At 36.1% G+C, this 15,278-nt stretch overlaps 1 long non-coding RNA gene across 8 annotated transcripts; it reads right to left on the bottom strand.

The window, feature by feature from the left end:
• Positions 1–424: 424 nt before the first annotated feature.
• Positions 425–15,067, bottom strand: LOC105036304 (uncharacterized). Of its 8 annotated transcripts, XR_012142876.1 has the most exons (7): positions 14,770–14,826; positions 14,636–14,689; positions 14,410–14,497; positions 12,615–12,723; positions 9,549–9,687; positions 5,569–5,620; positions 5,030–5,212 (listed from the first exon to the last, which is right to left on the bottom strand). It is a non-coding gene; the product is annotated as an uncharacterized lncRNA (long non-coding RNA). The 8 variants fall into 8 exon arrangements; XR_012142882.1 differs by lacking the exons at positions 5,030–5,212; positions 5,569–5,620 and adding an exon at positions 425–583; XR_012142879.1 differs by lacking the exon at positions 5,569–5,620.
• Positions 15,068–15,278: the final 211 nt, after the last annotated feature.

Raw genomic sequence — 15,278 nt, 5'->3', positions numbered from 1 at the left:
TATCTTAACACGTTCTACTTATATCACTTTAAGAGAAATTATGACACTAGTTATTATGCCAATGGTGGTAGGACATGGTGTTGGAAATAAAGTCCTCGTGGCCATAAAAAGGCAAAATTACCATTCTACCTGGGATAGCATTTGGATAACTAACTTGAATAACTTTTAAAAGATATTTGGTTGGAGAGAGTTGGAGCTTGAAATAAAATAGAAATGGAAATAAAAATGTATGATTTTTATTCTGATCATTTGGTTGAGGAAAATTTCATTCCAATTCTGATTTCAGAGTGGAATAAGAATGATCAAATCTTTCTAAAATCTAATCTCGACTCTTTTTGAGGATTCAAATTTTCATTTTGATTGTAATTTTGATCACGAATCAAATGCTTCATAAGATATAGCTATTTCTATTTCGATGTCATCCTCTTAGAGCAATGATGACCAGAAATAAAATCCAGAGTGAAGAATGCTCTCCAACACTTCCTCGTTGTGAACTGCATGCCCGCATGGGAAAGAGTTACACCGAGTACGATCCTAATCTGCCGCTCCCCATAGCTACAAAAAGATAAAATTCCTATTCCATCTGGGATAGTATTGGGACAGCAAACAAGGATAACTTCAGAACGATGATAACTCGAAAATAGAATTGTAGCATAATGAACAACAACGATCTCCAACACTTCCTCATTGAGAATTACATGCTCACACGGTAAAAACTTACCTTAAAGAAAGCAGCAATGGCAATCTCAACTAATAAAAGCCGCTTGCACAAGAGCACAACAAACACATGGGCACAACAAATTAAAGGAAGCTCCGTAACACCGTCAAGTCATAAATGCAATGAACCACTACACTTAAACACCCCTCGGAAGAAGACTCCGGACTCTCATACCATGTGCATTACTTAATTCATCATCTATGTCAAGAAGCTGGTGCATAAATCTTTAATCTCAAAATCTATAGCATTGATAGAATGTAGAATAACATGATTCTCGGTATAGTTAAAATTTGCAATCCAAGAACAAGACACAAATACCAAAATAACATAAAAAATAATAAACTAAGGAAATTAAAAAAGAATAAGTTTTGTTGTGATGTAGGAGAAGAGACATCATTAATCCTATATTGATTGTGAGTCAGGAGAATATTGTTTATATAAGAAGGGACCATCCATCCTATGTGAGGTGTCTTTTGAATTGAAATTTTAAAAATAAAATCTTGAGATTTATGAGTCAGAATGGACAATACCTCACATACCGAATCATAAGTGCATAATCACAACAACGATATCTTAGAAAGAGGACCGTCCCTATGATTATAGGGCTATATCTAAAATAAACCTCCTTAAATCTATCATAATTTCACCATCCACACCTGCTCCATTATGTCGCTTCAAGATAAGTTCTGACACTAGTTTTTTTTTTTTTTTGGTAAAGCAAATTCTGGCACCAGTTGTTACAACAACAGTGCCATAGAACATGGTATTGGAGGCAAACTCAAAACAAACAGCCATAAAAGACAAAATTCCGTTCTACTGGGGATAAAATTGGGATAACTCTAAAATATGATGGCTAGGAAATTCCAGGATAACAAGGGCAATGATTTCCAATGCTTATGAGTGCTGCTGGTTATTGAATGTCAATCAGTTCAGAGCTGCAGGTCAAGTATGGATTCTGAGTTGGGATCCAAACTTTAACTATTTTGAGTGTACATCTTATAAAATTTGATTTGGCATGCCCAACGGTCAGGTGGATGGTATGTCTCCTGTTTGCCTTAAAGATATAAAGCTAGTTCAGCTTGACTATGAAGTTAGGGTGAGATTGCCCCAAGCAGACGTGGATACAATGCACACCCAAGACTTTTAAGATACCATGAGTGGGATGTCTGTCCCAAACTTACAATTTTATTGGATCTAGATCTCATAAAGTTGGATTTGACTTGGTCAAATCATCAAAATCAAATAAATCTTATGTAACTCCTAAAACTCTGCATTTGGCCTAAAAAACTTGGATTTATTGTGAGCTGTTTCCAGCCTAATACGAGGCAAATAGAATCAAACTGAATGTCAACTGAGTCAGTCAGGAATATTTTCTTATGAAAAATTCCTATCAAAGCATTTCTCTGAAAATAGAGAAGAAATTGTGATGGAAGAGTTGCACAACTCTAATAAAACTGGTGGCATTATATGCTCCATCCAAGATCAGAGCATCTAAGACTGGTGTCAAATAGACAATGAGTCTGATCACTTTCCATTGTCTAAATAGTTTGGTGGTAGACATTTCAGGACAATATAGTTTTTCCTATTGAAACCTACCATCAGAAAGTTTTTCCATCGTCTAATTTACATTTTTGGAGACCATTTATAAGATGACGCAAATTAGCATTGTGAGGAACCAAATCCCCCTAACCCTTATTCCACCCAAATTCATCTTTCAACCCTAGTAATTTCCACCAGTCCCAACTCCTCTTCCTCATCTATCCTCTCTCTCAAGCATCCTTATCCAACCTTCTCCTTCTCCTCTCCTGAGCGTCAACCCTCCCCCCCCCAAAACCCCATCTCATCTTGTTATTCCACCTCCAAATTCTGCCACCAGCCTTATCTAGTAGTCTCTATCGATCCCAGCTCCTAATCTATTTTCCTCTCTTCTGAAAATATTTGTCCAGCCTCCTCTCCCCAGCATCATCTGTTAGTGGAGCACCGCTGCCACTAATCAACCAACTCCACCTCTCTAGAGTGTCATCCACTAATAAGAAGTTTATAGCTTATTAACTCTCTTTAGATGATTAATATGAATAATTTGATTCATGATTAAGCTATAATAAATATGAAGGCAGTGATCTTAAGACATAGGTAGAGATGGATGGTGATAAGTTTAGCTACTAGAGTAATAATTAAAGAAAAAAAACATGGCTTTTTTTATTACAAGTTCTTTCCAGTCCATCAATTGGATTATGTTGGTGGATTACATATTAGACTTGATTACCAAAATAGTTCATCGATTTTCAAGTTTGTTTTCGTGGTTTATTGATTTTGAAATAGTGGATGTGACTACATTTACACCAAGGGGGCTGGTTTCCAGCTTGAATGAAAAAGAGTAAATGGAAAATAAGCTGAATTATAATCAAAATCTTGGTTCAAGCAACTGACAAGGGATTTATCTGGTTATGCTTAAATAGGCTAGGGAAATTCCCAGTGATAGATCATGTTAAGAAATGCATTTATACATTTTTTTTTTCTTTTTCCTTTTTGTTTTTTGATGAGATGTATTTGTTTCTTCACACAAACTAGTAAGACAAATATTATAATCAACTTAATAATCTTGAACCGGGTCATATGAGCTGGTTTGCTTGATAAAGTTACTAAAATTTGGATCAGTCGCCTGGGTTTCTCATCTTCACAATGATTCAACATAAGAATTTTAGTGGACCTTACATCTCCTTCTTGAAGATAAAGCCATTAGGACTAGCTGTCATCGTAATGACCTAATCCGTGGCATCTATTTTGTAATAAGAAGTTCAATCCAGAATTGATACAACTATGATCAATTTTTCCACTGGCAGACCTTAATTAATCATCCCATCACATAAACCGCATCCAACCGAATTGAAACTATTAGATAGCATGAAACAAGCTGGCTGAGCTGGCAAGAATCATTCCATGACCCCAATCTTAACTCTCTGTCTCACTATTCAACATTATTTAAGCAAACAAACCCAGTATGTAGAATCTATTCTATTACTAAATCAAAACTCCAAAAATGAAACTCGAATCATGCATCTCAAAAGTCTTTCCTCTCCATTTCCACATTGGCAGCCACCAGCAATTGTCATACCACGTGACGTGGTCATACAAAACTAAGAATTCTGCCTTATACAACTAAAGCAATATATACATATTTGTAACGCATCTTTTGCGCATGATTGGAGACCCTACATTGTGTGGGTTGAAGCTGCTAGATAATGGAGGTTCGTGCAAATTGGCAATTGAGTTACATATAATCATGAAGTATGTAATAAATCAGGATTTCATCTAAAAAGATCAGTTGATATGGGACTAAATACATGTCTACACATTCCTCACATACTCCTCTTATTTAAGTTTGAGCATCCTCGCTAACCTATGGATTCAAAGTGTATCCTAACTTACATAGGTTATACGTCAAATTCGCTTTGATACCATTTATAACAATCCAATGCCTCATCTGAAAAGACTAACTGAAAGTATAAAATGGATTTCTTAGATTTATATAGGTATTCAAAATCTACCTAGTGCATCATTGATGTAGGACTTAACATAAGCTCGTGTGGATCCTCACGAAATATATTCCCTTTTATAATCTCTTTTCTTTCGTAGATGGTGTTTTTTGGAGAGAGATAGAAGGATTCAATAAAAACAAAATCATGAGATCTGGATCAAGTTTCATGGAAGAAAAGAGAAGAAAAGAAAACCGAACAGCAAACATGCATTGATTTGTCACTATCATAGCCATCCATTAGCTTTATTCTTCTTCCTGTATGGCCCACATGAGACAGTTGCAAAGCAAAATAAGAGACGCTTAAAATGCGTAGAGGAATCCCAAAGCTCCTATACAGATTGAAAAACGTAACCTTCAACAAGCACAGGACATCACCTACCGGATCAACAAGGCCTTGTTGGCCAATTGGATCATGCCTTTCTTTATTCTGTTAATGAATCTGGTTCCTGTGCTTCTATTAGACAATGGTAAATCTCGAAATAGTAGTATCTTTAATTTTTTCAGTAGAAATATTTGAACTGGTTGATTGTCTGCAGTATCTACTAGAATTGTGAATAATATAGCTTAAGTTAATTACTATCCCATAAAAAACATGCGTCTATACTTTCCACTACAGCATTGATGCAACACAGTAAGTGTCATGCCCCAAACCCAGGACATAACACGGCCATGCTACCGAGGATGGACCCACGATAACACGAAGCCAAAATTCATCTTCTTAAATATAATAACAGGTGTATCTCAAATAAATATAATAATAAAGTTCAATTCAATTATTTAATTAAACCAAAACTGGTTCAGAGCATCTAAATTCAGAGATAAAATAATCCAAGTCTTAAAATTCATAATGACTACAATCCATAAACATAAACTGAATTCCTAGAGCAAAATTTCTAAACTTGCTTTGCTGATCTCCAAGCCTGGATTCTCTTTCCTTCGATCCTAGCCTTATTTCTCTGTACATGAAAGAGAAAACAAAAAGAATATGAGCTACACTAGCTCAGTAAGTAGACTTCCGCTTCCTTACCGGATCAAGCATAAGTTTTCTATGATAATGCATCATTTAGCAAATAACAATTATTACAAAAATAAATATTTCATAGAGCATATAATAAAACAAGTTATAAGCTCATCATGCATGCATAAATAATGTATATTTCACAATTATGAATCATAAATCATTTTCATCATGTATTCATGTCATGTTTCAAAACATTGCTCACAGATATTCGTGCTAAGGTCACTATTATACCCGTGACAGGGCCATATTTCTTAATCGACAGAGTTCTTAATTCATGTGCCAACTTTATACCTGCTAGCAGGACCATGTTTCATGTGGATGCTAGCTCCGGATGTCGACCTTCCTGTAGGGATTCATTCATAGCCATCTGAGAGCCTTTGAAATCATTATATCTTTTTCTTAAAGCATACATATACATAGATGGAAAAATAATGAAATTCATACTTTATAATCATGCTATTTTCATAAGACATATTCATAAAATCAATGATCGTAATAAAACATACTTTTTCATATCACATATGCCGATCCTTATTTTATGAAAATTTATGATTTCATCAATATCAATTCTTTGCATAAAAATATGATCATTTAAAAAAAATAAATAAGGAGCATAAGATCTACTTACCTCGATCGTCCTGGACCTTTTAATCTTCCTTAAAAGAATCAGACAGTCCTATTTAAAATATTAAATCATTAATAAATTTTATATTTTTAATAAAATTGCATAATATAAAGAAATGACCGATTTGATGATCAGTCCAATAAATCTCTCCCTTTGGCTCTAACCCGATTTAAGATCATAGGTCCCTAGAAGTGAAGAAGATAGCCTAATAAGGGATTCATAGGATTTCTTGGAGAGAGAAATTTTTTTTTTTAGAGAGAGAAAGTAGAGAGAGAACGAATCCAATTCTAGAGAGAGAAAGACTTTAGAGATGGATGAGAGAAACTTTCTCTCTTTTTTTTATTATTATTTTATATATATATATTTTCTTTTCTTTTCTTTTCTTCTTTTCTTTTCTTTTTTATTATTATTATTATTATTATTATTATTATTTGACTATATATTTTTCTTTTTCTTTTCTTTTTCTTCTTCTCCTCCTCCTTTTTCTTCTTCTTTCCTTTTCTTTTTCTTTTTCTTTTCCTTTTTCTTTTCTTTTTCTTTTTCTTTTCCTTCCCGTGGCCTTCTTTGGCCGGAACAGGGGATCTAAAGGTCCCCGTTCCCCACGTCGGCCATTCACGGCCACCCCTTGCCCGGCGGTGGCCGGCGGCAAGGGAGGCCTTCCCCCGAGTTCGGAGGGCCTGCACCGGCGGTCGGGGATGACCGTCGGTGCCGGAAAATCGGAGAAAAGAGGAGACGAAAATAGGAATTTTCTTTTCCAGCAAAATCCGACGACCCCATCGCCGACAATCGTGCCCACAGGCACGGAAAAGAAGGGAGAGAAGAGAGGGAGAGGAGGGAGACCTTATCACAACCTCCGGTGACCCCCACCGGCGTGAAATCGCGGCGAGCACAGATCGAGGGGCCGTGGCTTCAAAAGAGAAAATCGGAGAAAAATCTCCGGCAATCGTCGGTGACTGAAGGGTCTACCCATAGAGGAGAGAGAGGGGGTTCTTATAGAGTTCGTCCTAGGATTTTTAATGGCCCTAGGACTCCGATTTTTGATCGGAAACGGGGGAAGAGGAAGACTCCGATCGGGAGTCTTCCTGCTCTGTTTTTTTTTTTTTTTTTTTACAGGGCTTAGTGGGCCGGGCTTTCACAATAAGATTATCAAAAGGATGTGTTATTCCACCATGATATTATGTTCGTAACAAAGAAAAGATACTAAACATGTCCAGAAAACCTAGGAGTCTATCAGGGCACTCTCGAAAAATCAAAGACTGTTACTATGATCTCCAAGAATGGAGGCGGCAAATGGGGCTGTAAACATAGCCAAAATCCATAATCAAGGGGTCACGGACTTGGGTACCAAAACCTATCACCCTTTAATAACCAGGTCATGTGACCACAACTAGTATCCAACCCATTAGCCTCTTGAATCCTTCCTTCGCACGAATCACCGTTGGATCGCACAATATCTACTTTGAGACCAGTGCAAGAGGAAGAATTAACGATTTAGTGTGCTTTGAGATCTCTGTGGGATGCAATCTAACGGTCAATGCCATGAAAAAAGATCAACCATTCTTTTGTGCCAACCCTTTGCCTCCTGACCCTGTCCCAGTACACATACCAACCACCCCGGTTGCTCGGTACCAGTTAGTAGGTGAATCCAAAAAAACTGCCACCCCTACCCAAAGGGCAAGTAATCTTCCAGCTGCCATCCTCTGGTTGCCACCATGACCATGGCTATAACCAATGGCCATATAAGGGACATGGTAGTTGGAATTTTGTGATACCCAGAACTGCCCCTTGTTCGCAATCCATGTGAATCAAAGATCTGAGGTCCAAAGGTGGTGGGCCTGGTCACCATCACCACACTTTGAGCCCTTAGAGGGACCCAAGGGCTTCTGATGCCCAATAAAAACACCTTCCTTCCCATTTCAGCTTTGGAACAAAGAACAAAAGTCAGGGCGTTGGGAACAAACAGCCCATGTTGCCCACCAACTGACCCTAATTGGCATCTGAACTTTTTATGATGATGCTCACATGGTCTTAAGACCATCATTAGCCCTTCTTTTGACAGACCATGGTGCTCTCAGTGGGCCCGATCGATGCTGCAATCATAAGGAGAACAAGTATGATTAGCTTTGAAGGTTAAGCTGCAGTGGGACCATCACAATCCTCATCCATGGTCCCAAATCATACACATGGATCCATGTGGGGATACCATCCCGTCATGTATCCCCACAATTTTGATTGCTGGATTATGTAATCTAAGAGAAGATATTGTCATGCTGGACACATGATGCTAGACTGTAGGACTGAGAGATTGTCTCTGTGGTGAAGGATTAGTTTGATATTTATAGCTTAAGGATGTCACATATTGGGGAACGGGAATAGTTTGAAGATAGTCTGAGGGGTAACCATGAGAAACTATTTCCATTTAATGGAAACTATAGATGAAATCAATGGAAACAAAAGAACTCAACAACAATGGTGCAGTTTACTCAGATTAAACAATGGTACAGAGTGCAGACAACCCAAGAACTTTAAATTCTAGATTCCAAATTTTGGTAATTTTGTGTGGGATTTTTACTACCAGACTCCATATTTACCTGCTTCCCAATTGTTCTAGCAATCTCATTGTTACTTTACCATAACCGCAACCAAACGAAACAGAAATAACATTGATCACAAATTGACATTTTTGAAGTTGCCTTAATGCTTACAGAGCTATTTTTAGCTTGGTTCATACCCTCTGTTGAAAGGTAAACATACCATACCTTTTGCCAACCCTCACTCTCTTTACCTTCTATGTTCTAGCTTTTATAACACAGATCTAAAGCCCTCTTCTTATTGGCCCTTTTTCGTTGCACATAAGCCGGCTATCTTAAACAGTTCCTCGTCACTTCATTATGGGCTGATGCCCACCCCGGTGCCTTCTCTGTGGTTATCATTTCATGTTTGCTTCTTTAGTAATAATACACATCCACCTTCAGACACGCTGTCCATCAACACTATCATGGTTTATCAAATCTAACATAATCTATCAGAAACAGTGGCATCTATTCTGCTAAAAGTTTCTTTTAAAAATATGTTTAACTAATGCATGACATCTTTCTAATTGCTAACATTCACAATAGTCTTCTCAAGTCCCTTGACAGCCCATCTTCAAAGCACCTGAATCTTTTTCATGATTAAAAGCAGAAAACACCAGCAAACAAACCGATCCACAAGCATCTTAGTTTTTTTCTGGCACGCAACATGTCAAATTTAGGAATAAATGGTTTTATGTAGTTTGACATAAAGCTGATGTAAATTTGATGAACACAAACTCATTGTACTATTACATCCATGGTTTAATAAACTTTCAATTAATCTACCATGCTGTAAATGAAAACCGAAGTATGCAATGAAAAGCATGGCATAGTAGTGAATACTTGGATGCCACAAGGTTTCTGTTCATTCAAATTAGTCACATTTGGTATCATAACGAAGATCAGAACAAGTTATGGGAACTCATACCACATCATGCATGTTAGTTTCAACTCAAAGACTACTGGTTAACCAATTAGCCATCTACAAATTGCAAGGATATATACCGGATCCCTTTTTTTAAAATTCCTTAATACTATGGTAATGACCAGTCCTTGAGATTAAGAGGGCGAACCTCACATAGTTAAACCAAAAGCAAGATAGCTTCTTGCATTTGGTTAGTTGATACCTTCAACCTGATTGAAGAAAATGGCCACTCATCTTGTGCAGCAGAGTCTTCGCCTTCCACTACCATCCAGTCCAGAGCTTTGTCCCTGAACAGTACAATCAAAATTCATAATCTCTTCTTTACTGGTAGAAGAAGCACTTGAAGGATTAACTTCCATTGAACCATGGCATTCCTAACATGGTTGGAGAAAATATTTGCTGATTGAACATACAAATAACAATAACTTTATGAGAAAGTATTGAAGCGAGATAATTATTACTAGGACCTATGCAGACGTGTGTTTAGTTTCATATTGGTTATTCGCTAAGGGCATTTAGGGTACTTATATAAAATAAAGGAATCTAAATAATATTTTTTGGATAGCCTCTTTGGATGAGATCCTATGTTGTTACAAACAGTATCCGAGTGAACCCAACCCATGATCCATATGGACCAAAGGACACTGCAGTATGCGTTCATTTAGATTGATCATGAGCTGAATGGATTTGGATCCTCAATCTGACAAGGATTCTAGAGCATAAATGAAGGGAGTATGTAAAGGCCAGTGGGGGCGTTTATTTAGTCCCCATATTGATTATTTGCTGAAAAGATCTTAAGTGCTTATATAAGACTAAGGAACCCAAATAATACATTATGACTAGTCCTTTTGGATGAAACTTTAGGTTGTTACAATTATAGAGATTAATTCCACAGAAACCTAAGTCATCTAAACTTAATGAAATATCTTTCATGGTTAAATGGATATCCCTCTATCTAAATACTATTTTCAGCTATAAAAACCACCTCCTCAGCATTCTTTTCATGAAAAGACAAAATCTTCCGATGACAATCTCTAGGCCAAGAATTTTCTGATACCACATTGATAAATATACCTAGCAGCTAAAGGAAAAGAATTTATAGACTCATTGCAAAGACCGTTCTCCAACTAATTGAATCATACACTTGAACATCTGCAGTTTTTGTCAATAAATGCTTTCTTTAATCTTCTGTTGGAAGATAAACATGAATTTATTGTTATCATAAAACATATTGAACTATATGAATGGGATCATGCATGTCTAGGTACAAGAGATGTATTAAATGTGGGTACATGAACTTATGTCTAGGAATATATTTGTGGCTTTTAAAAATATGTATGAGAAGTTTAGGAATATATGTGTCTCGTAGAGAAGTGTGTGAGATATTAATTAATATATTATGGAGATCAAAGAGTCATAAAACTCTAGTAATTAATGTATGTGTAAGTAGTATAAATAGAAGTGGTTTTTTGAGTGTGTAGTAGGAGTTGGATATCAAATGAATATGGATTGTCATATTGTTTCTCTCCTCTTTCAAGCATTTCTTATCATATGTGATTGAGTACTCCTCTACCCACCTTAATAAAGTAATATTAGAGCATATGCACAAAAAGTACCCACCACCAACTTCCAACAAAGTGGTATTAGAGCCGGCATAGTCCTACGGCAATAGTTAGAGCCAGCATGGTTCTAAGGCAACAGCCAAAGCAAGGTATAATCCGAAGATGTGTGAAGGTGGAAGAACATTCTCTATAGTTAGAGTAGGAAACTCCAAGCTAGAAGTTCTGTTGAGTATGCAGTTTGCAACTTATGATACTCCAAGTTCAAGATAAGAAATAGAGACCTGTTGAAACAGTACGAATTGAAAAGAGTGACTCCGCAAGCAAAGAAGACAAGAAATCTTTCATAGAAGAAACGAAGAAAGTCTCTGAAAAAGTGCAACTGCCAAGAAAATTGTGAGTTTTGATAAAGTACAATGGAGAACTATGTATTCGATAAGGTAATATCAACTGTTGTAATAATCTCAATTAAAATTGTACTCAAAGATTTGCTTGAGAAATTAAATTTATCATCAATCTCATTTTTATGTGAAAAGTATGGATCAGACCATGATCTTACTTTTGTGGGTTATACTAATCTTGATGATGGATATGGAAAACATGTGATTTATGGAGGTTAAGCTAGTACAAAGAAAGAAGCGGAGCAAGAAGCAATGTTAAAAGCAATCAGGCATCTCAAAACTATGTATGACTATATAGTAAGAGATGTGAACTACAAAAACTATATGATCTGAAATATGACCATCAAGAACTGACTAACATGCATAAGAAAGTGGTAGAGAAATGTGATGCATTGGAAGAGAAGCTAGCGATACTAGAAAATGGTGCCAAGAGATTCGACAGCAATTATGACAGGAAGAAAGAATATTTATTCTGAAGACATGTTTTAGCTGTCAGAGATTTCTCTTCAGGATGTACACTAGTTACGAGAAGCTGAAGAAAAAAGTTAAACAAAAAATTCATGTTTAACAGGGGGTGTTGGAAGATAAACATGAATTTATTGTTATCAAAAAACACATTGAACCATGTGAGTGGATTATGCATACATGTCTAGGTACAAAAAATGTATTAAATGTGGGTACATGAACTTATGTCTAGGAATGTGTTTGTGACTTCTAAAAATATATGTGAGAAGTTTAGAAATATGTATCTCTTACAAAAGTGTGTGAGATATTAATTAATGTATTGTGGAGATCAAAGAGTCATAAAACTCTAATAGTTAATGTATTTGCGAGTAGTATAAACAGAAGTGATTTCTTGAGTGTGTAGCAAGAGTTGGATATGAAATGAAGATGAATTATGATCTTGTTCCTCTCCTCTCTTAAGCATTTCTTATCATATGTGATTGATACTCTTCTATCCACCTTAACAAAATGGTATCAGCGCATATGCACAAGAAGTACCTACCACCAAATTCCAACATCTTCAACTAAGAAAAGTCTTAATAACAAAGAATGATAGAACAAAACAATGCCAACAGAAAGAGTCAGAGCTATCTCCTGAAAGTCCATATAATACAAAGTTGCTGGACTGGTCATTATCTGGTCTGATCACAGAAAGTAGATATCTTATTTAGAAAAGAAAATGTAATCAGTCACATGCTAAAATGCAAGCCAAAAGAGGAACGACTGTTGAATCATGGATGTACATAATACCTTTCTTTGCCAAATGATTTTTGGATAAGCTCCAGTCATATCAGTTCTGGTGGATGGATCAGCCACTCTGATATATTCGAAGTTAAATATATTCAAAGTCCAAGGTCAACTGCTATAAGGAATATATGGTTCATTAGAACTTGGAAATGCATACATAAGCCAGGTGGGCATTCATATGAATCTCATAGAATACAAAAATGTAACATTCAAATTCCAAACAGTGTCTGAAAGGCAGAAGCCCAAGATTTGTCCTAAATTAAAAATTGGAAATGATTAGCAATGAAATTTCAACATCATAGACTTAATAGAACAGAGATGCTTACCGAAATTGGTTTCAATAAGAAAAACTGAATTGCAGTGACGGATTTCATGTTACAGCTCTGGAACATAAACTGAATGTACTATTGTTTGGAATAGGCACTTGGTCAACAAAAATTTATTTTCAAGCCTAAAACCTCTGATTAAGCTCTGTTTATTTACAATCAATCCAGGCTTATTCAAGCATAGAATCGAGCTAAACATTTCGTCTGTGAGTAGAGCTTGAATCAGTTGACAGCCCTAAAATTGGAACATTTCAATTGTAGGTTATATTTTACCTATGAAGTTTCTACTCTTGCATCATGTGATAAACCTTAAGATCTGATTTATATCCCTTTCCACACCTCAACAGTACAGACCACTTTCTTTCAATCCAAAATGAAAAATGTCATTGTTTGCAATATCTAGGTTGATCATGATTAGAAGTTCAAACTACTTTATAATCCACTCTTCTAAGCAAAAGCATAACTTTAGTCCATCAAACAACCCTGATATGACACAATTTTCAGAACACTAATTTAGATTTCTCAACAGAAGCAAAGAAGCCCTTTAAAATCTAGATAGTGCACATTGGCAGATATGGAAAATGTTTTACAGCAACCAGCATATAAACTACTGCATTTTACTAACATCTTGATAACTAAATGGTAATTCAGGTTCAACAATCACAAATTTTCTCCTCCAATAACATCTCACTGTAGTTATCCTTTATGTTTGCTTGCTCATCATCCATCTATATCAAGGAATTAAATCCTCTACTGAAGAAAGCTTTTCAGTTTTTCCAAATCCTTCCTTGATGCTTTGATCCAAGTAATTACAGAGAAGCAATTTTTTTGAACAGAAAAGCAAACATAAATAAATATCAGAGCAACAGGACACAGCACAACTAAAAAGAAACAAACCCAGAACATACTATTCATTTAAATATAACATCACTTCAAGGAAAGTTATAGCCCGTGCCTCTGGCTCATAGGTAGTTTGGTACCTGTGATGGTAACAGGATCTAACATCCACTGACCTTTTTCAGGCCATCGTACACTGAGGAAAATGGACACAATCAGCAAGCAACTAGGGACAGTGGAGACCCCCAGTAGACAAGTTGAACATCACTTTTCTATGAAATGATAGCTTGAAAGACCTAGAATATATTCTGGCTATTTTAATAGTTTCAACTAACCCTATGCAAACCAAAGGTGCGTCCAATTTTTGCAATATGGCTTGACAGATAGAATCATCTGGAATACGAACACAGACATGCTCCCTCGATGCATGTTTAGCTACATCCCAGGCTTTATGCATTGTTGTGGCAGTTCTGTACTTGCAAGTAGAATTAAAGTATACTGTTTAAGTGAAAAACTCTCATCAATGTTCATGCTGTCTATCGGGAAGGTCCATATTTATGTTCCCCAAACAAAAACAATCCATCCTTACATGCCCAGGTAAACAATGCTTTGCAGCTCAAAGGTATTTGCTCTACCTTGAGCATCACCACAAGGGAAGCCCATCACTAAAATATTAAATCTAAAGCAGCAACCTCTCTTGTATCGGAGTGCTCTTCTTTGATACTGCAAATAGAAAACCATAAAAGATCAGCCAAAAGAACTTCCTTGACGTTTTAATAGAACGGTTACCAAGAATCAATATTCAACAGTAAGCAGAAAGATATAAGTTCAATTATTCAGGGTAAGAAAAGAAAGCTGTACCTGTGAAGGTATCCAATGGGGGAATGAGTTGTCAGATCAAAAATAATAGTATACCTACAGTCAAACCATATATCTGATTAATACTCAAGGTTTTAATACAATATTGTTAGGTCAAGTTGAAATTCAATCCTAACCAAGCATGGTGAAAGTAGATGACAAGAAAAATACATATATGAGAAACGTAAGGACATTGAGAACATCTGCTCATATATATCAGCAACCTGTATTTTATGAATTCATTAGTGAAGTAATTTTTGGATAATTAAAAATAAATTTATTTATTTTAATTATGGTGCTCAAAAATTCATAAATTCCAAATATTTAAGTTTAAAAATACGTTACCCCAAGGAACTGTGTGGAGGGAATCACTAATCAGCCAATATGCTCGCAGTCAGACATAAATCATGAATGGATAAATGCCTTTTTGTCCACCACTCAAATCCATTTGCTCCTGGGTATGTTGTTGAGAAAGTTTGAGAGCCAAAAAAAACATCTGTGCTTTGTCCATCGTACCATATTTTTTAATCGGATATCTCCAAGAGATAACTATCTTTTGCAGTAACGGTGAGATAAGGAATAACTTCCCACTCTTACTTAAATATTTGAGAGTTATTTACGGTGGAATAAGAAACAACTTCCCATT

This window comes from Elaeis guineensis, chromosome 7, assembly GCF_000442705.2.
Source record: "Elaeis guineensis isolate ETL-2024a chromosome 7, EG11, whole genome shotgun sequence".
In the NCBI taxonomy this organism is placed as follows: Eukaryota; Viridiplantae; Streptophyta; class Magnoliopsida; order Arecales; family Arecaceae; genus Elaeis; species Elaeis guineensis.
This window is presented reverse-complemented; position numbering and strand designations above follow the sequence as displayed.